Genomic DNA, 25182 nt, shown 5'->3' with positions numbered 1-25182 from the left:
TTATATTGGTCTGGAGTTATATGAGCTTGAAATGAGGGTGGCTGTCCAAAATACAATGGAATGCATACATATTGGATTATATAGCGCTATAACAACAGCTAAAGCTGGAATAAAACGCTAACATGGAAAAAATGGAAATGCTGTCCTCTTGTGGAAAAGTAAAAACATTGCCAGAGGCCATGTCCAGCACTTTATTGGCACTTAAGCATGAAAAAAGAAAACTGGAATACATTCGGGAATGAGTTAAAACGTAATCATCATCATCTCGGTCCTGAAGCTTTAGGAAAAAAAAACTCGGGTTTTCGACTGCAACAAAAAAAGTTATATTTAATTATATGTATTTATAAACAGCAATGGACAAATGTTCCTTGGCTGACAATGTGCCCTTAGATGTGATGATAAGTTGATGCGCCATTGCATAGAGTGAACAAGTGTGTTGAATTCAATAAAAGGTCCACTCGCCATGGAACGATCGGTGGAGAGGGCAACCGCTGCCTCTACAACATACGACGGGTGGCGGCCTGATGGGAACGGGACTCGGCCTGGGGTGGACGAAGACGCGGCACGGATCGTCGTGGGCGTGAGTGCGATCCCTCTCGCACGTTCACGCGACGGCGCATGGCTCAACGTGGACGTCGAACTGCCAGGCGCAGAATGGCACCCCATACGGCCGTATGGGATCAGGTCTCGGCCGGACGGCGACGTGGGCGTGAACTGCCCGGCACCGGGGGAACGAGACCAGTTCAGAGCCGCTCCGGGATCCAGAGGTGAGTGGGGTCTCGGACTGACGTTGACGCGGACGTTGCACGGCTCGTCGTGGATGAGACTCAATTCGTCATGCACGACGACAGCGTGGCTGGACGTGGGCGTGCACTGCCAGTCACCCAGTGTCACCCTGGACGGCCACCTGGAAGGAGGTCTCTGCCGGATGTTTACGTGGACGTTACGGCTCGTCGAGTGACGCAATTCAAACGCGACGAGGCTCGGGCTAACGTGGACGTAGCATTGCCAGGCACAGGGTGGAAATGAGACGGGTCCGATGTACCTGCGGGATCCGATGATTGGTCGGTTCATTCTGTCACGGTTTGCAAGGTGGTGATGGCGGGTGCGGATCCCAAAAAGCAGGCAGGAGGGAGCAGGAGGTTGTTTGACAAATTGTATTAAAATAAAGTCAGCAGGAACAAAATGTAAAACATCTAAATCATCTGAACGGAAAAAATACAAAGTATCAAAAGAAAACCAAGTGTAAAAGTCAGCCAAGGTTAAACAAACACATGCACAGCATGCAACAAACATGAGGCAAACAATGAACCGACACCGGATGGTCATGCCGGGTGTCCTTTTAAGTGTCAGTGATTAAACGACCAGCACCTGCGAGGCTGCAAGCAGGGCTGACGTTGCTACCCGTTGGTCGCCAATCTGATTGGGACGGCCAGCACCTGTGCAAGTGCAGGCGGGGCCAACAGCGCCCCCCGTTGGTCGCCAACCAGATCATGACACGACTGATCTTCATTCCTCTACTTTCCAGGGCATATCTCCACATCTCTAATTTGTCCACCACCTGTTGCCCGTTCTCACTACAGATCACAAAGTCATCTGCAAACATCATGGTCCAAGGAGATTCTTGTCTAACATCGTCTATCAGCCTGTCCATCACCATAGCAAATAAGAAGGGGCATAGAGCTGACCCCTGGTGGAGTCCCACCTCCACCTTAAATTCCTCCGTCACACCGACAGCACACCTCACAACTGTCTTACAGTCATGATACATGACTTGCACCGCTCTGACATACTTTTCCGTCACTCCAGACATACTTATGCAATACCACAGCTCTTCTCTGGGCACCCTGTCGTAGGCTTTCTCCAGATCTACAAAGACACAATGCAATTCCTTCTGACCTTCTCTGTACTTCTCTATCAGCATTTTTAAAGCAAACACTGCATCTGTCGTACTCTTTTTTGGCATGAAGCCATACTGCTGCTCACAAATGTTCACTTCTGCTCTTAGTCTTGCTTCAACTACTATTTTCCCAGAGTTTCATTGTATGGCTCATCAACTTTATTCCTCTGTGGTTAGTACAACTCTGCACATTTCCTTTGTTCTTAAAAAAAGGCATGAATACACTTCGTCTCCATTTTTCAGGCATCTGTTGACTCTCTAAGATCTTGTTAAATAACCCAGTCAGGAACACCACCCCCACCTCTCCAAGACACTTCCATACCTCAAATGGTAAATCATCAGGCCCGAGTGCCTTTCCCCCCTTCATCCTCTTCAGCGCCCTCCTCAATTCATCCTTGCTAATGTTTGCTATGTCTTGGTTCACGACAGCCACGTCTTCTACTCTTTGTTCCTTCTCATTTTCCTCATTCATCAATTCTTCAGTACTCTTTCCATCTTGCCATCACACAATTGGCACCTGTTAATACATTGCTATCTCTATCCTTAATCACCCGAACCTGCTGCAGGTCCTTACCATCTTTGTCTCTCTGTCTCGCCAGCCTGTAAAGATCAGTCTCACCTTCCTTGCTGTCCAGCTGAGCATACAAGTCATCATAGGCCTCTTGTTTGGCCTTTGCCACCTTTACTTTAACCGTGCGCTGCATCTCCTTGCACTGCTGTCTCCTCTCGTCCGTCCTCTCAGTGTCCCACTTCTTCTTTGCTAACCTGTTTCTCTGTATACACTCCTGCACCTCCTCATTCCACCACCAAGTCTCCTTATCTACCTTTGTTCCACTCGATACACCAAGTACTTTCCGATCCGTGTCTCTGATTATGTTTGCTGTAGTTTGCCAGTCATCTGGAAGGACCGCTTGCCCACCCAGTGCTTGTCTTACCTACTTCCTAAATGTCATGCAACACTCTTCCTTTTTCAACTTCCACCATTTTGTCCTCACTTCAGCCTTTGGTTTCTTCATCTTCCTCACTGCCAGCATCATCCGACACACCACCAACCTATGCTGTCTGGCTACAATCTCACCAACCACTACTTTGCAGTCACTGATTTCCTTTAGATGGCGCTGTTGACACAAAATGTAGTCTACCTGTGTACTTCTGCCTCCACTCTTATAGGTCACCCTATGTACCTGTCTCTTCTGAAAGAAAGTATTCACAATAGCCATTTCCATTCTCTTAGCAAAGTCTTTCAGCGTTCCTCATCTGGAGTCCAAACCTGCCCATCACCTCCTCATCATCTTTGTTTCCGGCGCCAACATGTCCATTGGAGTCTCCACCAATTACAACCCTCTCACTTCTCGGGATGTTCTGTATGACTTCATCAAAGTCCAAACAAAATTTCTCCTTCTCCGCCAGCTCACATCCTACTTGTGGGGCATACCCACAAACAACATTTAACATCACACCTTCAATTTCTAGGTTCAGACTCATCATTCTATCTAATAATCTTTTTACTTCTAAGACATTTCTAACAAACTCCTCTTTTAAGATAACCCCAACTCCATTTCTCTTTCTGTCTTCACCATGATAGAACAACTTAAACCCTGACCCTAAGCTTCTAGCCTTGCTCCCTTTCCACCTGGTCTCCTGGACACACAGTATGTCTACCTTCCTTCTCTGCATCATGTCAACCAGCTCTCGACCTTTACCTGTCATTGTTCCTACATTCAAACTTCATACTCTTAGTTCTATACTCTTGGCGTTCCATTTCTCCCTTTTCCTCCTGGCACACCTCCCTCCTCTCCTTCTTCGACCAACATTAGTCAATTTTCCACAGGCACCCGAAGGTCAACAGTACCAATGGCGGCCGTTGTTAACCCGTGCCTCGAACGATCCGGTATGGGATTCAGAGTTTTGTTTCGCATATTTGTTTTGGCAAAATATTTAACGTCGGATGCCCTTCCTGACACAACCCTCTGTATTTATCCGGGCTAGGGACCGGCACAATAAGACACCGGCTTGTGCCCCCTTGTGGCTTCATTAGGAAATAAATAACACTATTTATGAAATAAATAATAACTAAATATCACTCTGTGTTCTTCATAGAAAAAAAGCCATGGAACATTAACTTTCTGTTGTGCCATGCACAAGCTTAACAGATAAAAGTTCAGCTCAGTTGTCAGAGCAGAATGTCTCTGACACATATGAGCAGTCTCTTAAAGTTCTTGTGTTCCTTCCTTATAATCCTTTCGTAGGTTTCCGTAGGCTTGTAGACACTGCTGTTTGTGTTTGCAGCTCTCTCTCATCAACTTCCCTGTGAAAACCACAAAGGAAGCAGGTTGAGAAAGTGAACTAAGTGGTACAGCACCTACACAGCACAATACATTTCACTACCAGTATGGCTGTAAAGATGGACTTTATCCCGGTAGATTTTATTATGATTATATTTGTTTATGCTCAGAATAACTCATTCAAGTCAGAAAAGTGAGTTTACCCATGTACAGTGAGACCTCAACTTACGAACTTAATTGGTTCCCAGACAGTGTGTAAGGTGAAAAGTGTGTATCTCAAAAAAAAAAATCCCATAGGAAAGCATTAAAATGGGAATAATCCGTTCCCGGGTTTCCATAAAATATACTTTTCAACTAAATAAGCCTTAAAACTACACACAACATACCTTATTCTATGTATAATAAATGTGCTATTGTATTGTAATGAAAGAAATACACTGCATTGTATCATAAAGTCACTTTATTTACATTTGTGATGGTCATTTATGGCTTGATGAATGGTGTTGGAGGTCGAAGGTCAAAGGGAATTGCTGTTTGGAAAGAGAGGCGCATTACATGAGGACTGTAATTAAAGAAATAAACTGTGCTGTAAAATAAAGTTTTATTTACCTTTTTGATGGTCGTTGATGGCTTATGTAAGGAGAGTCACCTTCCATAAGTGTTGGTAACTTAACCTCTGATGCTGTTCGCTCGTGTGCTTCCGTCGAAGATCACTCCGCCAGCCGTGGTGGGTGTGTATTATGAAAATAGTGCTTATTATAAGGTTTAATTTTCAGAAATTTGACATTTGTAAGACGAAAAGTTTGTAAGATAAGGTGTTTGTAAGTTGAGGTCTCACTGTATGTTCATCAGTGTGAACTGTGGGTCTGCATCTGGCTGGTGAGAAGTTGAATATCAGGTTCCATTCTCGTTACAGCCAGTCTCAAGCACTGATGCAAATGTTCTTCTGTCAATCTTTATCTCATCTGAGATTTCAGCAGTTTCATGTGAGAAAAGCTTTTCTCACAGATATACGTGCTGCCAAAAACCGTGGACATTTTCATTCCGTGTTGTTTGATGTTTGGATATGTGTCGTTTGGGAGGGCGGCATCGAAGTCAATGAGACTGTTGGGCTTGAATGCGTCTTTCAGACGATCACAGTTCTGTAACTCAGGTCCAACTTCTCCATGGTTTGGTACACTTGGTCAAAAATATAAATAAAAATAATAATAAAGGGCTGCCAGCTCCTCGCATATCTCAAAGTTTGCGCTAACTCCACGAATAAAAATGAGCAGTTGCGCTGTGTCTTGCACATCCAGTGCTAATGAAAAAAAGTCGAATTCTTTCGTCTTCTGCTGCAGCTCGGCATATACATTAATCCCGATTTCTTCACCGCATCTGGTGATTGTACTCGCCGACAGACCTACGGCATTATATGCATCTTTCTTCTCCGGACACAACTCCTCCGCGACAGCATCCATACATTTCTTAACAAACTCTCCGTCCGTGAAAGTTTACCGCTGCTTGCTATCAGCTTAGCAACCCGAAAGCTGGCCCGAACGGATGCCTTCTTCAGCTGAGCTTGGCGTACAAATGTATTCTGCTGAGATAGTAGTCCACTTTTCGCTTTGAGAGTTTTTCTGCTCGTATTTGGCCTTGCAAGCTATCGTACTTGTCTTTGTGATGGGATTCATAGTGTCGACGAAGATTGTATTCTTTCAATGCCGCCACCGCCTCTTGACAGATGACACAAACATCCTTTTCCTTGCATTGAACATAAAAAATAATTGTTTGTCAACTGCAGGTTAAATACCCTGCATTCTGAATCAGTTTTTCCCTTACCTAACCTTTTCGCCATTATTCGGTTCTCTCTTTGACAGAAAGGTTTACAAGAGAAAACGGGTCTGGGACCAAATAGAGCGCTAAACTGAGCGTACCTGAATGTACCACCGGACTCCCCTCCACTTCCTCATACGTCACTTTCTTGTGTCGCGTCGCATTGTGACCGACTCCTTTAGCGTTCTATTGTGAGCAGGTGGGTTTGTATTGTTCAATCACGATTATAAACAACATACATTGATTATATTGATTAAAATAGGAACAGATAATGATCGAAAAACGACCTTTTACTTGTAAAATGATTTTTTTATTTTTCTGGAGGCCAAATATGGAAAAAATCTGATAGCATCTCTGGTATTGTTCAGGGGGTCGGTCGGACCAAATGTGCTGATGGGCCGGATACCGCCCGCGGGCCGTAGTTTGAGTTATGTTATGTTTCCTACTTGGTTAGAATTATAGTGCGAAATCATAAGTGTGATCTTTGTTGTTATAAAGATATAATATAATGTAATGTAAATGTAAATTTCTCCACTGTGAGACTAATAAATCCAATCCAATCCAATCAATACTTACAATCACGTAATTTGAGGGGATTTGTGCTAATTAATTTCAGAAATGCAGATAAAACCCTTTGCACTCGTCAGTAAGCTTTCAGTTTAGAAAATGTTGCAGCAGTTCAGAAACAATCTCATTGTTCATTTGCATTTCTAGGTCAGTCGTATTGTGATTAATCAAGCTTCACACAACCATGAAAGCAATTCCTCTTTACTTTGTAGGTGTGAGCCCAAACTACTTTTTGTGTGATGTGAGTCTGGGATTACATATTTATATCTGCCTAACCCAGATTTCCATCATGACAAAATGCTCTTGACCATGACACAATGTAACTGTGTCACCGGACACAATAAGGGTGAGCGTAAACAAACGGCACAGATATTACAGCATCATCCTTTCCTGTTAGATAACGGGGTTGAAGGATCATATATTATATCATTTGTTGAGTCCCAGAATGAAAATGGTACACGGGGATGCTACACGGCGGACAGCCTGTGGAGAAAAGCTAACGGTGTGTGCAATTAGTAGAGGTGTCAAAAAGGAAATGTGAAAAAGACAGGAACACTGAGGCAAAAGAAAGCCACTGAGTGATAGTCCAAGTCACCGTTGCTTTTTACTGAAATTAATTTTAAAAGTCATTGACTGCATCAATGGCTATGAAAAAAAAAAATCTCAGACTGGATGGAAATTTAAAACAAAAAAATATGATCACAAAGGAATTGTAAAACAGTTGTATTGAGTGAGTATTGGATTGGATTGGATTGGATATGCCTTTATTAGTCTCACAGTGGAGAAATTTACATTTCACAGCAGCAAAGTGATGAAAGGAATGAAAGTAGAAAAACAAAATACATGAGCTGCTGGAAAGGCAGATTGCTCCAGTGGCTCGTGTAATTAAACTTGAACTCAGAGTTAGTCTTAATTATGCCATGTCAACTTCAAATTTCTGTTTTCATTTCTTCCCATAAATTCATTTGTGTCCTGCTCCCCCTTTTGGCATTTTTTTTAAAACAAGTATATTTCATTAAAATGTATTTATGTGTTATTTTTTTATAAAAATCTGAGCATTCAATTTCAAGTACAGTATGTGTTTTTATTCCCTTACCTTTTTTCTCATGGTAGGGCAAGAAAGGGTCAGAAAATGACTGGACTGTATGTTCAAATAAACCACAGCCGCTTCCAAATTAATGTATTATTATTATTATTATTATTATTATTATTATTATTATTATTATTATTATTATTATTATTATTATTATTATTATCACTAAGTAGGGGGCGGCTCGGTAGTCGAATGGTTAGCACACTTGCTTCACAGTGCAGAGGTCGCCGGTTTGCGTCCCGCTCCGGCCTCCCTGTGTGGAGTTTGCATGTTCTCCCCGGACCCGCGTGGGTTTTCTCCGGGTCCTCCGGTTTCCTCCCACACTCCAAAAACATGCATGGCAGGCAGATTGACCACTCCAAATTGTCCCTAGGTGTGAGTGTGAGAGTGACTGTTGTATGTCTTTGTGTGCCCTGCGATTGGCTGGCAACCAATTCAGGGCGTCCCCCGCCTCGTGCCTGAAGACAGCTGAGATAGGCTCCAGCAACCCCCCGCGACCCTAATGAGGAATAAGCGGTACGGAAAATGAGATGAGAGATTATAAGTAGGTTTGATCAGGCCCGCAGGATAATTTAAAAGTGGAAAAAAATGCACAGACGACATGGAATTCATTTTTATTGTGGTGCAATACAAAGACTGCCCACTAGAGTGGTGCTGTTTCGATCAACGTAGAAGAAAACAGCGGTGTTTTTTTTCAACCGTGGTCTTTTTTTTCAACCACGGTTTCAACGCCCTCATTAAAATGTCATTATCGCAGGGCACACAGAGATGAACAACCATCTCACAAGGGAAAATTTAGAGTGTTCCATTTTACCTGCCAGAGGTGTTTTTGGAATTAGACTAGTTTCTCTTCAAAATATCACAACCAAGCAAAATAATCCACTTTGGTATTTCAGGATTGAGAAAGAATTAATAAAACCTCTTTAAAGAGTGTCTATATATTCGCTCTCTTCTGAGCTTTCACCTGTATATTGCATATCCACTAAAACGTATGTTTTGATGATAATAGAACACATTTGAAAGTTAAATTGCAGTATTTCCATCTTGAACGTTGTGAGGCGTTGTCGGAGTCTTCAACTTCAATTTCCATTATTAGAGAGTAAACCAAGTGAACACAAATGGAGTGAGAGAGAGAGAGAGAGAGAGAGAGAGAGAGAGAGAGAGAGAGAGAGAGAGAGAGAGAGAGAGTCTTCAAGTGTTCAAGCTGGAAATTCAAGTCACTATTTTGAGTTTGTGTCGGCTCAAAAACAACATACGCTGTGATGGTGTGTGGGGGGTTATCTTCTCAAACAAACAAAACAAAACGAAAAAAGTTTCAAGCTTAAAGAAATAAAGTCCCAAAAGATTGTTTAACTGCAGGTGTTCCCCAAATGGATATGTTCAAAAACAATGTACATTGTTGTATATGTGAAATCCTGCCCCATACAATAATTTGTAGAATGTATTACAGACTGACAAGATGGTAATGGCCAACAAACCAGATATCGTGGTCATAGATAAAGGGCAAAGGAAAGCCGTTGTCGTGGATGTAGCGGTCCCGAGTGATGGAACCATCAGAAAGAAGGAACATGAGAAAATCGAGAAATATCAAGGGCTCAGAGAGGAGCTGGAGAAAGCCTGGAAGGTCAAGGTGACAGTCGTGCCTGTGGTGGTCGGAGCACTCGGGGCAGTGACCCCCAAACTCGACGAGTGGTTGCAAAAGATGCCGGGAACAACATCGGATATATATATATATATATATACTTTTTCAAGCAACACAAACTGAATGTTTTAGACGTAATTAGATCGGTAAATGGAGTTTTGTTCTGCTTTATGGGAAATTGGCACCTTTGACACCTTTGACGAGTCCTTTTTTTCTGTCAATAAACTGTTTCCTCTGTGAGCATCACCCTTCTAATGTTTTTTATGCTAAAAATATCAACATTTTTTTCCAGTGGGGTTGCTCAAACGTAAGACTTGAGTCAGTCTATATTTATCTGAATCTTACCAAGGGAAAAAAAGAAATACTCATTCCTCATTTCCTGTTGACACGTCAAGTATGTTTGACACAGACAGGACGTGACCTTTGAGTGACATTTTATTGTTTTGTGTTGTGTTGTTTTGTTTTGTTTGGGTCAATGTAATGGTGATGACTAAATTTCACAAAAGGCTAGATAATGACACAAAATGAAGTATCATGTGTGTGTTATTTGTGTTGACGGCTACACAACAGCCTCCCCCTCCATTATATCATAGGAGGGAAAAAATGACATACATAACAAAACATAATTATAAATTCTAAATCAGGAGGATGACACATCTTGACTCATACCAAACATGTTTATTTTATTCATTCAAATATTTTCAGTAAGTTAAACCAAAGAAGGGGTGAACTTGATATCAGGCAATCTGGGTTACATGGTGCAAAGAAGCATCCTTTGGGGGGGGGAGGGGGGGGGGGGTTCAGTCCCTAGCAGTACCCAAAGAAATAAGTCCTGCTGACCCTGTCTGAAATTAATTTACACAACCGGGTAATATGCTTCCAGACACTTCATGCGGCTGCGGCGTGGATGAAAGTCTCATCTCATCATTTTACTGCTTGCCCCCCCCCCTCCCCCCATTTGTTGGGAGTTGTGATGTCACCGAGTGAACCTCCCTATAAAAGGGCCCGCTCCCACACAAGAGCCAGATCAACTGAGAGCTATCCCACACATAAGAAAGGCAGAGGCTTCACAGGCTTCCCAGGAAATACCCACCACCAGCCCGCCGGATAACATCCCATCATGTGCCGAGGACTCGAACTGTTGCCAATCACCTGCCTGGAGAGGTAAGTGTTGACAAATGACGGCTTATTATTTATTTTGCTGTCCTAATGTCACATTTGTTTCATTCACTCTTTGTCATCGCAGGGCAAAGGAGCTGAAAGCTCTGTTTGGAGGTTTGCTGCACAAGTCGGATCACAGCATCCCTGTGCAGCCCAAGAAAAGTGACACTCACAAGTAAGGGCGCTCTAATCTTCCTTTGAGAGGAATGGTTGATTCAATGTTGAACTTGCATGGAAAATATATGAATTGGGTCGACTGTTTCACTGATATTTCGCCTTTTTTTCTTGCAGTGTTGATGAGCGCCTGAAATGGAAGGACTCGTTTGAGAAACTGCTGTCTAGTCAAAGTAAGTGCAGCTCAATTTTGATTGGAAAAAAAATCAAATTTACATAACATAAGTGAACTGACATGGATGGGGAAAAAAGGGACCTCAAAGCACAAATTGCAGGTTTCAAAAAAGGAAATACATTGATTGAGTACTTAGCGGGAGTGTAAAATAATTTTTAAAACACTTTTGGGGAGAATAATACATCACAAACATAGACTAATTTGAGCAGTGTACAAAACATTAATCGAAAGGAAGCGATTGCTACAAAATAAGAGTAGAAATGATAACATGAAAGTCAGGACCAAAAACTGGAAATTCAAAAGACAAGTCATGGCAAAAGCTGTAATATGGCTACTGGAAATGTTAAGATAGGAATTCCTGGTCATAAGAATAAGGCATTAAAAAGATTTGATGTTTATCAGCTTTGTGACATCCTTGAATGGTTTATGTTTCGCTTTATTGTTTATTCAGTGTCGAAGGAATTGAGTGTTTTCTTCAAACATCATCTGCATAATGTCATATAGAGTATCAATCTTCATGGCGTTTGATTTTGAAAAATGTTGGAGAGTTTGAGCATTCAAAAACAACAAAAAGTCTTCTTAATTTTGTAACTCACATTTGCTTTTGCTGTTTTGAGAGTACAAATGGATTTTTTTTAATAGTCATAACCGTTTTTAAAATAATGATTGTATTCAATTTAGGTGGGGCTTTTTTTTCTTTAGTTTGGAGTACTGCCGTATGATCATGCCGCTACATTCTATGAATTTCTCACAGAGAGCTATTAAGCTAGCGCGGTGTAATTGTAGTTATCAGGATGATTTTGGATGTGATTTTATTGGATGTGATCCGCATCATTCTGAGAAGTGCCTTGAATATTTTAACATCCCTCCTCAGATGGAAGAGGAGACAAATACAGTACTTGATTCAGGTCTTAGACACTTGTTAACTCATTCACTGCCAGACATGTGCAAAAATGTGTCCACTCCGGTGCCAGGGTTTTTATCATTGTCACTTGATTACCAAAATTCACAGAATATTTGGGTTTGAGGACTACATAAACAGTCAATGAGGCATAATAAACCTTAGACTCTCTTCTTTCATCAGAAAAAAAGAGTTAATTCCTAAATTATATAGGTCTGGAATTATCTGATCTTAAAATGGGGGCAGTTGCACAAAACGCAAATGCTTCCTCCCCGTGGGAGGGAAAAACATTGTCAGAGGTCTGACCAGTGCTTTATTGGGCCCCCTGCAAGAAAAACCCAAACCCGAACAAATTCGGGAATAGTGCTCCACATCATGCTTTTCAATCCCTGAATTAATTCCGGAATGGCAGTGAATGAGTTAATTGTGTCAGCTGAATGTTGTCACTTTTGGTGCAGCGTGCTGACTTTCACCCTCTCCTGTTTGCAGACGGTTTGTGTCTATTCCGAGCTTTCCTCGTGTCAGAATTCAGTGAGGAAAATATTGCCTTCTACTTAGCGTGTGAGGTCTACAGGACGACCAAGCCCTCGAAAATGTCCGTAAAGGCCAAACAAATCTTTGATGAATTCATCAGCAATGATGCACCCCGAGAGGTAAGAGATCGCCGCCTCGGGATTGAAACAAGGGTTTGTTTGGGTTGAGGATAAGATCATTGATTGTTATCCATCCCCCACCCGTGACAGGTAAACCTCGACCACTTAACAAAAGCTATCATCAAGGAGAACATGGAGCAGCCCACCCAGTCGTGTTTCGATCTGGCCCAAGCAAAAATTTACACTCTGATGGAGAAGGACTGCTACCCCCGTTTCCTCAAGTCCATGAGCCAGCAGAGCTGACAAGACCGGCTCGGCGACTTTATCAAGAGCTGCGCAGCAGGCGGCCGCCAAATGTGATCCTTCCGGCGGAGGACATGCTTACGCTCATGACACTTAGCCAAAAGGTTGACAACGAATATCTGAGCCGAGGAGTCATGCCCAAGGGGGGGTTCAGCAGACTGGGGTCCAAGCCGAAGGACATGAAGCTGTGAGGATGCACACCGAGTTGCCCACGAGAGACATCTGAACGAGTTCCCACGCACAGGCCGATGGCCACAGTAGTTTATGATGAAGCCGATGTTGTCTTGTGTTCATTTATTTATTCTCTCGTAGTTGTTCATTTAAAATGGAAATAATGAATGTTTGCTTTCCACCTGTTTGTATCTTTTTTAATGTGCAAAGGGAAAATAGATTCACAGAATAAAAGGAATGTTGCCATTTGCTAATTCAGGCGTGGCCTTGAAAGTTCCACTTCACAAGTAGGCGACCAAATGCCACACGTTGTTCTTGCATGATACTCGGTACTTAAAATGAGCATAAATTAATGTTCACAATCGGGTCCGAGATAACGCGGACCCGGAAAACAGACAGAACAGAGCAAAGCAAGTGGGTGAGGGGGGGGCGATCCGTCCAACCTCAATAGCTCAGGGAAAAATAAAAAGGCATGATAGGGTGCAAAAAACAGCATACGATCTCGAGAGTACAAAACTGACACGATCGTAGCTAATAAATACCTAGGGCGAAGCAACTCTTGTACCGATTGCAGTTCAAGGCACGGGCGAGGCGCGAGGCGTAGTATCTTCCGACGCTGGGTGAGTGCTACCGTCTGGTTTAAATGTCCAAAAGTCTGTGATGGGGACAGCAGCTGGCGGACGTCGGGAGCGGAGGGCCCGCCCAGCTGTCAACTCGCTTGTGACAGATTTGGCCTCCGGACAATGAATTTGACACCTGTCGTACAATGCATTAAAACTATCATCATTTTATTATGGACAAAATGCTATTTTAAGTGCTTCTTTTACATTTGATTACACTACAGCAATTAAATATACTCACAACAGAATCAGAATCAGAAAACCTTTATTTGTCCCACAATCGGGAAATTTGCGGTCCACAACAGCAATTTGAAAGTGGATGGGGTGGGGGGGTGAAAGGATAGAAAAATAAGATATTCTAAGCATAGTAAAATAAAAATGTCAACTGTATACTGTAAATATGCAAAACCGTGTCATAAAAACTGTAAATAGTGCAAGTATCAAGAAAGGCATATTGATATATTATGTAGCTGTATTGCATCAACCCATATTTACAGTAGTGTCCAGTTTTTTTTTACATGTGATGATTGAGAATTGCAAAGCCTGACAGCAGTCGGTAGGAACGAGTGGCGGTACCTCTCCTTATTGCAGCGTGGGTGTAACAGTCTCTGGCTGAAGGAGCTACCCAGTGCTGTCAGGGTGGGCAGGAGGGGGTCGGAGGGGCTGTCCATCATAGGTTTTAGTTTAGCAAGTATCCGTCTGTAGCCCTCCTCCTCCAGAGAGTCCAGCGAGCAGCCCAGGAAGCAACTGGCCCTCTTGACAAGGCGCTCCAGTCTTTTCCTGTCCCGGGTGGTGACGGTGCCTGACCAGCAGACAATTCCATAGTGGATGGCTGAAGCCACCACAATTAATAATAATAATAATAATAATAATAATAATAATAATAATAATAATAATAATAATAATTGGATTGGATTTGCCTTTATTAGTCTTGCAGTGGAGAAATTTACATTTCACAGCAGCAAAGTTATGAAAGAAATGAAAGTAAAAAAGCAAAACACTATAATATATAATATATATAATAATAATAATAATAATAATAATAATAATAATAATAATAATAATAATAATAATAATAATAATAATAATAATAATAATAATAATAATAATAATAATAATAATAATACATTTCATTTATAAGCGCCTTTCAAAACTCTCAAGGTCACTTTACAGTCACAGGATAAGTTTTTCTGTGGGTGAGCAGCGATACTCAAATATGATAGAATACAATACAATACATATTGATTTATACAGCACTTTAACAACACCTAAAGCTGTAACAAAGCGCTTAACATGGACCATTATCAATCCAAGGGAAAAGTCAAGCCCATGGTGAGCATTGGGTCTTTTTTTATTTTATTTTTATAACGATTGTAGTTTCCTGACATGACCACGTCACCACACAGAGCAGATGATAAAAAACACAGTGGAAGAGAAAATTCCTTATTGTGGGGTTACAGATCTCAAAGAAAATTCATTTGTCTCACTGGTCTTTGTACAAATGCTTTTGCAATGATATTTTACCAATATTATACACCACAGATAGATAGAAGGGAAAGAAATAACATATGGATGTTTACAAGTATTGAAAAAGGCACTGATCTCATCTCAGCATCAACATTCGTGCTGTTGGGGGAGAGAGCGATGACACCAGCAAGACAATGAGTCACCAATTGAACCTTGTCTTCTACCTTAGAAGCCACTCACTGGTTGAGTCAGCGGCGCTTTGTCAATAAGTCTCTTTCTTTCATTGTGCTGGAGAGAAAGTCTCATGCGAGCGCTGCCTCAGAGGCGCACGTCTCCGCTCGACCGGGACTCCCACGCACGTAGACTTCCAAGGTAAAATGCTGTTCAAATAATCAGGCCTTGAAAAAGTAGAGGCGGAGTAATTATCACTGGTCCTACCCTCATTAGTCATTTCACACACATACACACACACACACGAACACACGCGCACACTCGCACACACACGCACACACACACACACACACACACACGCACACACACGCACACACACACACAAACACACATACGCGTTTTCATGTTTTCTGGGGACTACTTACTGGGAACAACCTTTCCAAATGACTTAAAGATCTAAAAAAAATCTGTGCTGCACACAGTGGCCTTGTCAGCTTATACACACTTCTAAATATCGGACTTTATAAAGTCATTTTCGGACCATGTCTTTTGTAGACTTCAGAAAAAAATGTCTCTAATGGGGAGTAAATTTCAATATATTTAAATGTATTTAAATAATTCACACATGATCTTTACCAGGTACACTTGATTATTGGGGACCTCATACAAACTGTATTGCGAATCAAAAATGGCAATCTAACTGTCAAATGGAAGTCAATTATGTGAATAATCATTGAAATAATTGAATGTAATTTTTTGTGATTAAACGTTGTGTAACTTGAATATGTAAACACACACACCGCACACAGACACCTACACACACCACACACACAGGAAAATATGACTGTAAATGTTCATACACAGTTACTTTGCTGGTTCTATACTGTACATTACAACGGTGTAGTGATTCCGGGTGCGCCTAAAATGTGGTTCTCAAATTAGTTGCTTGAAATATTGCTGACTTGTTTATCCCTGTGTGTGTGTGGGAGAGGGGGGGCGTGCATCTCTCAAAAAAAAAAAGAAAGAACATGTTTATGCTCGATTCCAGAGGTACGAATTGTTACAAGAACACTTCCATTTGAAGGTGGAACATTGTGATTCGGTTCAAAATCGCTCAGTCCCACGGGGAATGAACCAATGTGTTTTGGATTGTCATGTTACATACAATTGAATGAACTTGTCAGTATTGTACATGTGGCATTTCCAGTACTTCCAATCATACTTCCCTTCCAAGATATTCTAATAAATCAAAATGATGTTCTAAAATTTTCTTGCACCTTTGTTGTGTTTTTAACCAAAAATAAATTACTTGAGACTTAGAACTTGCATTTTACCCAACATTTTCTTGATTCGCTGTATTGTCCTGTTGAACCAAATGATAACCAAAGGATATCAGAGTAAACTTCAATGACATCATAAAATGCGGCACTACCTGTACCAGGATAATTTCTGGGTCAGTATTATGATATGTGTTGTTCGTATCCCCCTGTCCCACATTGGTGTCCTCCTGCCTCTGTCTCAACAAACCCAGACACTCTTCTTATTCATCTTTTGAAAACTAATTAGAGTATGATGCAGGATTCAACAATAGTTCTGTCTTTCATAAGGGGCTTGCTTCTCACACACTTGCATGGGAAGGCTGCCAACAACAAGTTGACACGTTGCTTTTAATTTGAAATGAACTCATCTGAGGTGGGAAAAGTACTTGTACTTCAGTGGAAGTACAGAACATTGTGTCAAAAAAGAAAAACTTTGGTTAGCACTGTTTCAGTGCCTAACAAATTAATCAAGAGCTAAAGTAAAAATAAGAAAAGAAAAAAGAAAAAAAGACATCATCAACCTAAATGTATTGCAACTCATTCTTGGAGTCACTAACATCAAATAATGTTCTCAAATATGGTATTGAACGGGAAATGTCTTGCTTCTGGTTGCACTTGATCAGATGTCAACTTAAAATTTGATTAGATTAGCCTTTATTTGTGTTGCAGTGGAGAAATTTACATTTCGCAGCAGCAAAGTTGTGAAAGTAAGAAGAAAGGAAAGAAAGAAGTAGAAAAACAAAATACAGGAGCTGCTGTATAGGCTGACACACTCACGGCACCATCTTGAAGTCAAAAGAACAAAAAAAAACAACACAACAAATAATATGACACAACACAAAAGATAGAGTCATTGAATCTTAAGCACTTTCTGCCCCATATTTGCTGTATGAAAAAGTTCTAAAAAACGAGGAGAGGATCAAAGCGTCCTTTTCACCAGTGGATCAGGGACGTCAAGGTTAAATGTGCACGTCTGCTACAAGCTAAATATTGAAAGCAAATAGCTGTAGTATCCATTGATGAAAAGAGACTGTCTCACATCTTCTGTCCCAAGTAAATACGCTTCTATTCCAAGCCGCGACAGTTCCACATATGCATCGGCGCAAAAGAAAACAAAAAAACAAGATAAAAACAACAACAAAAAAAGCAAAGCTCGTGAGAGCACTTATTGACGGCTGCATAATCGTGCGGCATCAAATACTTCTAAAATTACTTTACTGCATTTATTTTCTTTTTTATGTCATCCAGCCTATTTGTATTAACTAAGGAGTATATATTTTCAAAGGCAGTGATTAAAATGAAAACATTGTTGGGGTGATTTTGTTCTGTTGTGTGTTGTGTGTTGTTTCTTTGTTTATTTTTTTTTTAAATTCGTAAGATACAGTGAGCTGAAAAGTCAACTGAAGTGCAGAAACTCCATATTTGTACTTCACATCCTTGGAAATGATACACAATTTGTGTCCTGTGACACACACAAACAGGCATGTAGGATGTGCTTGTGTGCTTCATAACTGAGTACATACATGGATGTGTTATGGGGGTGGTGACATGATCTAACCCCCAGGTGATTGGACATCTGCTCCATGTTGACACCAACTTAACTGGTAGATGTGAGCCAGCATCCTCAGTCCAAAAACATATTTACCCTGTCTCCGATGATGAATAGTTTAAGGATTCATATTTCTTGAATGCATACGTCTGGGGTAAAAACAAAGCGCTACAGCCAAGGTTCAATGGTTGCCAAGGCAATGCACCCTCGGAGCGCAGGTGATTGGCTTTCGTCGTTCCTTTTGTTTTCATTTCAGTTTCCTCTGTGTTTATTAGTTAAAATAGTGCATCGGCAGACCTCCTGACCACTGTCCTGTTTGCAATGATTATGAGCACTATTAAAAGACAAGTGTGAAGAAGACCCGCTGTGGTTGTTTTTTTTAGTATTGGGAGCGCATTTCTCCTTGTTATGCGATACTTTAAATATTTTTGTGGTCCTATGTTTGTCTCATATCATTCCAAATCCATAAGAAATAAATATATAAATAGACAGAGACAGACAGACAGACAGACAGACAGACAGACAGACAGATAGATAGATAGATAGATAGATAGATAGATAGATAGATAGATAGATAGATAGATAGATAGATAGATAGATAGATAGATAGATAGATAGATAGATAGATAGACGGACGGACGGACGGACGGACGGACGGACGGACGGACGGATGGATGGATGGATGGATGGATGGATGGATGGATGGATGGATGGATGGATGGATGGATGGATGGATGGATGGATGGATAAATAAATACATAAATAGCGGGGGCAACAGCTAGCTCAGTAGGGAAGACCAGACATCCCTCTCCCCAGCCACTTCTTGGCGGATCTTGAGGCACTCCCAGGCCACATGGGTGATGTAGTCTTCTCAGCTTGTCCTGGATCATCCTTGGGGTCTTCTGCCAGGCGGACATGCTCCAAACACCTTACCAGGCAAGCTTCCAGGAAGCATCCTAATCAGATGCCCGAGCCACCTCATCTGGTTCCTCTCTATGTGGAGGAGTAGAGGCTCGACTCTGAGCCCCTCCTGGATAACCGAACTTCTCACCTTATCTCTAAGGGAGAGCCCGGACACCCTACGGAGAAAGCTTATTTCGGCCGCTTGTATCCAGGATTTCGTTCTTTCGGGCACGACTCATAGTTTGTGACCATAGATGAGGATTGGGACGTAGATCATCTTCACCACAACAGATCGGTACAAAGTCCGCATCACAGCAGACGCCGCGCCAATCCGTCTGTCGATCTCTTGCTCCCTCGTACCCTAATTCATTGAGGATAGATCTCCTCCCCAACCCGGAGAGGGCACTCCACCCTTTTCTGACTGAGAACCATTGTCTCAGATTTGGAGGTGCTGATTCTCATCCCAACTGCTTCACATTCGTCTGTGAAATGCTCCAATGAAAGTTGGGGAGCACCGTTTGAAGGCCCCAACAGTACCACATCATCTGCAAAAAGCAGAGATGCTATACTGAGGCCACCAAAACAGAGCCCTTCAATGCCACGACTGTGCCTAGAAATTCTGTAATAATAAATCAATAAATCAATAAATGAAGGAATAGAATATTCTAGTGTATGGATAAGCATGAGCAAATAAGACATGCCATTCATCTACTGGTGATTAGTGATATTACAACTACAACCCCAAATTTTCATACCGCGTTGGCAGATATTATTCATTCATTTATTCAATATTACTTCATGTTTTGGATAATCTTACATTTTTTTCCTGACATTTTTTTCAATCATGTTGCACTGTTTCACATGGAAAACTTGTGCTTTGTGTTTTTCTTAATATTTTGGGATTCTTGATTCATTCATGTATTTATTTTAATGAAAGTGTGTCTGCAGATTATTGATGAGTTTACAAACATAACTCTGTCATCGGAACTCATACACAAATGTCCTGTAAATATTCGGGACTGTTCAGTTGAAAAATTATCAGCCATTAAATGACCTCCCGAGTTCAAAATGCAAATTTGGAAGGATTTAATTTTGTATTTCCCATGACTGCTGTAACACAGAGAAGGTGAGTAAATATTTGAAGACAGCTTAATGCAACATTGTTTATCTTATTATGCGATATGCATTCATTATGCATTATGCATTATGCTTATTATGCATTCAAAACATCATTTTGAAAAATCGGACGTCCATAAAAGCTGTGCTGTGAAACTAGTGGCTCATAGCTAATAAATAGAATGAAAGGTCTCAACTTGGATTGAGAACGACTTTTTTGTTCTACTTCCCGAGCTTCACGGTCAAACAATGTTGCCAAGGAAGGAAGTCCAAGATGGCAGACGAGTATCCGTCAGCAGGGACTCTCACGAGCCTTGCTTTTTTTCTTGTTTTGTGTTGTTTTTGCCCTTTCGGTTGTGCCCTTTCATTAGCACAAATATGCCAGCACTGTTTTTGATTGGGAGGAATGTCAAATTTTGATGCCATTCAACTGTCATCGCTGGACAACTCTGGGCCGAATGTGCTTTTTTTGCGCCTGTAATGGCCAGCATTTTCACAGCCCCGCCTTGTTCAGCTAAAAGGTCGGTGCTGTTGGAGAGTCTGTGGCTGGATAGATGCATGGCTTGAGTCGCCTGCGATGAGAAGAAAGGAGCGTAAGCGCAGAGCGCCAATGCATATGTGGAACTGTCGCGGCTTGGAATACAAGCGTATTTACTTGGGACAGGTGATGTGATTTTCATCCATGGATACTATATCTATTTGCTTTCAACATTTAACTTGTAGCAGACGTGCACATTTCACCTTGACGTCCCTGATCCACTGGTGAAAAGGATGCTTTGATCCTCTCCCCTTTTATCTAGAACTGCCTCATACAACAAAGACGGTGCAGAAGTGCTTAAGATGAATGACTGTATCTTTTGTGTTGTGTCATATTATTTGTTGTGTTGTTTTTTTGTTCTTTTGACTTCAAGATGGTGCCGTGAGTGTGTCAGCCTATACAGCAGCTCCTGTTGATTGATTGACTTTGTCTTTGTGATGTCATTTTGTTGTTGTTGTTCTTTTGACTTCAAGCTGGCACTGCGAGAGTGGCGACGTTTTTCCGGCAGCTTCTGTATTTTTTCTACTTCCTCTTTTCCTATCCTCTTCCTTCCATAACTTTGCTGCTGTGAAATATACATTTCTCCAATGTGAGACTAATAAAAACTAATCCAATCCAAGGATTTTCCCACCCATTCCCATGAAAAAAAAACATACAATTCACATCAACAGCACTCATTGTTAAGATTCCCTTCAAAGGTGTTCAGAGTTAAAGAAAAACCACAAAGATGAAAAAAAACAACCAATGACAGATTGAAGGACTCGCCAGCAGACTCAAAGCAGGCACACCCTCACATCATTGCCTGTTACATTGGGCTTCATAATCAGAAAGCCTTTAATCTTCCCACAATGGGGAAATTTGCTTGAGTATTTTTGCAAAAATTTGTTGGAATATACACCTTGACAAAAGTGAAGAAGAACAAAGTGGGCAAATGCCGTGAAGCAGGTTGGTGAGGGGCGTCACTTTGGTCAGAAACTTGAATTTTAAACTTGAAAGCTGAAGTTCATTTATGAACTTTGAAGCCTGGACCTAAATGCGAGGTTCATCAAGACCTCACGTATCCAGGAGGCGTTTAGATGTCAGCCTAACTGAATGTCCAAATTGAATGACATTGTTTGGTTTGGATACTGGGAGGACTGAGTAAACCGATGCAAGAGTGACCTTAATGCCTTGTGACGTACATCTGCTGCACTTAAGGTGTCAGAATAACACCTCAGAAGACAAACACGCTCTCTCTAAAAACCCAAGCGGTGTTTTTTTTTCCAACAATGTATTGTTGCTTTTGAGGATAATGTACCTCATTATGTGTACATTATATATACAATATAGGTATTGCACTTCTGAAACCTTGCATCTCCACTCTAATATGAGAAGCAAAATGTGTACTACAATTATAGCCTCAACATTGGCGGCTCTCATCTCTTTTTTTCACCTAACCTGCTTGTGTGAATTTATATTTCTCTCCTTTGTAACCTCAATGCGATCCGTTTTAAAATTGCACATACAACATCAAGATAGCAGCGACAACAGAGATGTAGACGATCTTAAAAGTCTTTCCGGAAAGTGCATTATGTTTTATTACTATTTTTATAGGGTGCTGTTTTGTAGTTTGGAGCTTGAATTTGAAATTACGTACCTCCTTACCTCCGACATTATTCTTGAAACCTTTAAATGTAATTTAAATTAAATATTTTAACGTTTAAATACATATTTCAACATGGTCATTGGTGTTAGGAATACAACTCTTGTTGGGGCGAGACTGCGCCACATACACTGCTTTCTCAGGGAGTAAAAAAATGTACATTTGAAAGCTTCATTTCCCCATCACTAGGTTCAATCTGTTACAGTTACCTTGAAAAAGTAACTTTTCTGATTACTTGTTTGAAAATGTCATTTATGTTCCAAGTTAGTTTAGTACAGTACCGACAACCCTAATAGGCATCAACATAGCCCCTGATTTTACTACTTTCACGTTTCGGTTTGCAACCAACGGGTGTCACTGTAGGGCCCTGCCTGCAGCCCCACATGTGTTGGTTGTTTTAATCAGTGGCAGTTAAAAGGACTCCCGGCACGACCATTGAGTGTCGGGTCATTGTTTGTTTCACCCTGTCAGGTTTGTTTCATCTTGTCATGTTTTACTTCTGGTTTTGTTTGCTACTCTGGACCTTTCTATTCTGATGACTTTATTTAATACCATTTGTCAAATACACCCTGCTCCTCCCTCCTGCCTGCTTTTTTTAGGTCCACCACTACCTTGCAAATCGTGACAGAATACTCGACCCACCACTGGACCCCGCAAGCAAGTCCTTCCCATCAGGCTGTCACCTTTCTGTTCCCTGCCGAAGAAAGGGTTGTCGTCGCTTTCGCGTTCCTGTCCTTTGGCGAGGCAAGGACTGTTGATGACGCAAGGACTTCTTGTTCCTGTTCCTCGGTGAATTAAAGGTTGCTGTTGCCTTCTAGTCTTGTGCTTTGGCGAGGCAAGGGTTGCCGTCACCATAATATTCCTGTTTCCTCGAGAGGCAATTGGTTGCCGTCTCCTTCTCGTTCGTGTTCCCTGGTGAGGCGGGCATTTTGGATGACTGTTGGGACGTCCGGAATCAGTCCCTTGAGGGAGAGGTACTGTCACGTTGCGGTTTGCCTTTTTTTGGGGGTCCACTACCACCACCACCACCACCTTGCAAATCATGACAACTACATAAATGGTAAAAGTGCATTTTTAACAGTTCTACAGTGAAAACCTTTCTGGATTACTATAAATACAATTTTATAACGTCGTTTCTGGACTGTACTTAAAAAATAAATTAGCGCATAAGAACTAATTTGAAAAACTCATTCAAGACTGTATTATAAGACAGCTATCACACTTTGAAAACGTCAAATGACCAAACCTGCAAATGATGTGAGTCGTTATCTGTCATTTTTTTGCGAGAAAAACATCAGGTAGAGCTTTTTCCCTCATTGTACACACCTGAAGTCTCATGTATTAGTCAGCCACTGCCAAAATGTTGGTATTTTAACTGATCATTTTTATCTTTCCTTGACTTCCCCTTTTAGACAAAACACACTGCTCTGAATGCATTGGTGACGATTACGTTATGCTGCAGGTGAAAATTGGTCAAGTTCACACAGCCCATCACATATAGGTGAGATGTGCAGTATTACTCATGAATCAGAAACGATCACCTATTCAGAAAGCAAGCGCTCCATAGGACACTATCGTCTATTTCGTAGGAAACGCCGTCACAAAAATATGGTACTCCATCTGACTCATTCACATGCAAAGGCCTCCTTGAAACCGAACACATTGTTCCCGGGGTACACGACGGGGTCTTCTGCTCTTTTTGACCTTGATGGGTAGAGTCAAAAAAGAGGGCTGCATCACACGGGTGGTGAAGACGCCAAGACTGCAAGGGGCCTATGATTTAGTTTGCCTTGCACTTTTATACTTGGTTAACTTTGGACTGACACAAGACAAATAGCTCTGTTGCCCCCCGCTGGACAGAGAGCAAAAAGGAACCATAGTGAATAACTAATTGAACATCCATCAGTCCGTTTGTATCACGCTTGTCGTGTTTAGACTTGAGAAAATTTGGAACATACCTTTTGAAATGCAAATTAGATGGGAAGCAGAGAGTCGAACATCAGTATTGTAAGGCAGATATGTGAAATACTAAGTCGCCATGTTGCCACTCTTTGCAAAATACACTTGTTTATTCAAAACAAGATTTGAACCAAAATCCATCCATCCATTGTCCAGACTGCTTTATCCTCAATAGGGTCGTGGGAGTCTTCGGGCTCCAGGCCTTGTCCAGTCGCCTAAAGGTAGGAAAAGCCCCTCCTCATCGGTAGACTATGCCAGCCACCTGGTTATGGCGCTCCATTTCTTTCTTAAATACAATAGTTGTACGCACTACTTTTCTTTTGTCACTTCGTACTAGGTGTACGAAGAGTTTTAGCCCCTAATCATGCCTCCAAAGAAAGTAAGTGCTGCTAAAAGTGACAAATATATATATATAAAAAAAAAAAAAAATCCTCGTCTTACCCACCATGGGTGGTGTCTGTCCCCATTTCAGCTCGGGTCCTCTACCAGAGGCCAGGAAGCTTGAGGGTTCTGCGCAGTATCCGTGCTGTTCCCAGCACTGCGCTTTTCTGGACCGAGATATCCGATGTTGTTCCCGGGATCTGTTGCAACCACTCGTCGAGTTTGGGGGTCACTGCCCCAAGTGCTCCGACCACCACAGGCACGACTGTCACCTTTACCTTCCAGGCTCTCTCCAGCTCCTCTCTGAGCCCTTGGTATTTCTCGATTTTCTCATGTTCCTTCTTTCTGATGTTCCCATCACTCGGGACCGCTACATCCACTACAACGGCTTTCCTTTCCCCTTTATCTATGACCACGATATCTGGTTGGTTGGCCATTACCATCTTGTCAGTCTGTATCTGGAAGTCCCACAGGATTTTTGCTCGGTCATTCTCCACCACCTTGGGAGGTGTTTCCCATTTTGACCTTGGGGTTTCCAGTCCATATATATATATATATATATATATATATATATATATATATATATATATATATATATGTGTGTGGCCCGGTAGTCGAGTGGTTAGCACACCGGCTTCACAGTGCAGAGGTCGCTGGTTCGCGTCCCGGTCCGGCCTCCCTGTGTGGAGTTTGCATGTTCTCCCCGGACCCGCGTGGGTTTTCTCCGGGTCCTCCGG

General features: G+C 41.7%; 1 long non-coding RNA gene and 1 pseudogene across 2 annotated transcripts; one reads left to right on the top strand and one right to left on the bottom strand.

Annotated features, from left to right (window-relative positions):
* Positions 1-308: 308 nt before the first annotated feature.
* Positions 309-6101, bottom strand: LOC148891772 (uncharacterized). The gene is made up of 3 exons (XR_016116527.1): positions 4795-6101; positions 4654-4715; positions 309-4208 (listed from the first exon to the last, which is right to left on the bottom strand). It is a non-coding gene; the product is annotated as an uncharacterized LOC148891772 (long non-coding RNA).
* A 4174-nt stretch (positions 6102-10275) lies between these two features.
* On the top strand, positions 10276-13025 carry LOC148891771 (regulator of G protein signaling 5-like; annotated as a pseudogene). Its single transcript, XR_016116431.1, has 5 exons — positions 10276-10466; positions 10549-10638; positions 10755-10810; positions 12203-12366; positions 12457-13025. The product of XR_016116431.1 is annotated as a regulator of G protein signaling 5-like (transcript).
* The last annotated feature ends 12157 nt before the right edge of the window (positions 13026-25182 follow it).

Source organism: Hippocampus bargibanti, linkage group LG11 (genome assembly GCF_051943395.1).
Source record: "Hippocampus bargibanti isolate YZ-2025 linkage group LG11, ASM5194339v1, whole genome shotgun sequence".
In the NCBI taxonomy this organism is placed as follows: domain Eukaryota; kingdom Metazoa; phylum Chordata; class Actinopteri; order Syngnathiformes; family Syngnathidae; genus Hippocampus; species Hippocampus bargibanti.
Note: the sequence above shows the minus strand (reverse complement) of the source record. Positions and strands in the feature narration are given on the sequence as shown.